This window comes from Pelodiscus sinensis, chromosome 16, assembly GCF_049634645.1.
Source record: "Pelodiscus sinensis isolate JC-2024 chromosome 16, ASM4963464v1, whole genome shotgun sequence".
Classification (NCBI taxonomy): domain Eukaryota; kingdom Metazoa; phylum Chordata; order Testudines; family Trionychidae; genus Pelodiscus; species Pelodiscus sinensis.
In genome coordinates this window covers 31970742-31973256 of record NC_134726.1, presented here as the reverse complement: position 1 = coordinate 31973256, position 2515 = coordinate 31970742, and positions in this window count along the sequence as shown.

The window sequence follows — 2515 nt, the reverse complement described above, 5'->3', positions numbered from 1 at the left end:
GAGGGGAGGATAAGTAGCTGAAATAGCTGCACAAAGGCCCGACCCAAAAATGCTTCAAGATTTACCTTTCCTGGCCTATCCTAGATTTCTTGCTTAACTGGATAGTCCGGATTCCTGCAGCATGTAAGGAGTGGTGTTCCCAGAGCGGCCCTAGTCTAAGCAGGAGGCTTTAGGGCTGAAGGTAACAGAGGATGGTCTGGCAAGAAACTCTTAAAATCAGGCAAGAGGATAGTTTTGAGGGGAGAGATGCAAAAGCCTCCAAGGCAAGCTGGTGGGTGTAACCACGCCTTGTCCCTCAGTGGGGGACTTGGCTAACAATGCACCTGCTACAGTCTTTGCAGAGCCAAAAGTAGTTAATTAACAGTGGCTTGATTTCCTACCCTGTGGATATCATTTCCTCCAGCCAAGCCCATCCTCCCTTCAAGCTACTCCTGGGCTAGAAGCTGTCATCTCAGCAGTGCCCCTCTCAAGCTGCTCTGCCAGGGATCCCTTCCTGGGTCCATCAGTGTATTGACTCTTTCATTGTAAGCAGTGGGCTGGACCGCACAAGAATACGACCACTGATCAGAGAGCCCTGGCAGAGAGCATGGGTTTACTTCACTGCAGAACAAAGAGTCTCCTCTCCAAGCTGCAGTTCAGACGTTCAGCTGGCGGAAGGCCTCCCCTAGATCTCACCGCTCCTGCGTGTCCAGGCTGTGAATTAATTATAGGTCAGCGTCATGTCTGTGGTAAGGACACTTATCTGACTGAACACAGAAAGCTCAGAAGGCAAACCCAGCAGTGTCCTGTATCAGTGATAGGACTTCCTCTTTGCTGCAGGCAGAGGCGTGGCTGCTATCGAGCTGCGGTGTAATTAACCAGGACAGAGCCATGGCTGCTGAACATGTGCAGCTCTTGCAGTGATCTTGTGTTTCTCCAAAGTCGGATGAAAATGTAGCCCCTGCAAGAGAGTAAGCAGGCTCTGCTGTCTAGGACTGGTCTCAGGACTCCTAGGATCTATTTCCAGCTTTGTCACAAAGCCCCGCTACTCACTGATGCCTCCAGGGGCAATTAAGGCACTGGATACCTTCAGGACCACAAGTGAGTGTATATGGGGCTGGGCTTGGCTCTTCTTAAACAAAACTGATGAGCCAGGTCCTAATACAGATCTTTTAAACTGAGCGTTCTAATTTGGCCTGCTCCAAAGATATGTATTTTAAAATGTGTTTCCGCTCAAACCACACCAGCTGACACACGGAATGCAGCAGGCCGGGTGCAGCTTCCTCGTATGGTTACTTTTGCTGGCAGAAATTAAATTAAGCCAAAACACTTCCCACAACAAGACTCTTTGCTTCAAACAAATGGGTTCGGGGCAGGGGATAGGTTGAATGGATCAGACATTTCTGTATCAGAGGGCCCCAGCACCTGGGAGTCTGACAGCATGGGGGACAGTGGCTGGAAGCCCTGCAAGGCCAGCAGCTCTACTGGGGTTGGGAGCCCTTCTGGGCTGGTGGCAGGAGGGCCAGTAGCCGTAACGGGACTGGAAGCCCAGTAGCAGAGGTGGCTGGCAGCCAGCAGGGAAGCTCAGTGGGAGGAGGAGAGCCTCGAGGTCAGCAGGATTGGGGCCGGTGTTGACCAACCTGTATTTGTTAAAAGCAACTTTGCAGGTTTGCTTCCCCCTGTTAAGACTCTCCACATAGAAGAGGCAGCAGAAGAGGATCATCTTAAACAGGAGGATTAGTGAGCACTAGGGATGTCACTGTGTAAACAACTACACGATTAACCAATAAGCCCAGGCTTATTGGTTAATCTGGTCAACTACACGCATTCCCTGCCTCCTCATGCTGCTGTCCCCCTGCACCAGGGCTGAGTCAGGCTCCTCTGGAGTTTGTCTTCTCCAGAAGTGAGAAGCCAAAAGAGTTGTTAACTGACTTCCCCACCTCCTTTTCCAGAGGATTTACGTATGTAACACTTGTCCAACTATAGATAGCTTGGAACATTCCACTGTTACAGTTTTGCTTGGTTTGGAATGGATCATTTAATTTTTCCTAAATTGTTTGAAAAAAGTTGTGTATTCATGGCAATACATTCCCTGACTCCATCACTCTTTTGTCGTCTCCAGTAGCTTCTTGTGACAGGTTTTAGCTAGAGGGATGTTTTCCTAGCTCTGAAAGGCTTGTCTGCAAGAGGGAGATAATACCTATGCAATAGCAGAGGAAGAGGTTTAATTCACTACCGTTTCAAGCACAGAGACTTAGGTAGAATATACAAGGAAGCGACATGCATTATGGATGAAATCAACCATGATACTTTGCAGATCACGGCACTAAATGTTGAACGAGAGTTTCCTTTCAGTCCCAATAAATCCATGCCCTTCAGATGAAGGAAAAACTGCAAAACAGTGACTTCCCTCCCCCACTTCTGGAAACCAGAAGCAGAAGAGGAATTGGAAAATCATCATTTTTCTGTTTCATAGACCCCTTACCTGAAAAAAGATCTGCCTGGGAGTTGTAGGTAGGTTGTTTTTAGACATGCA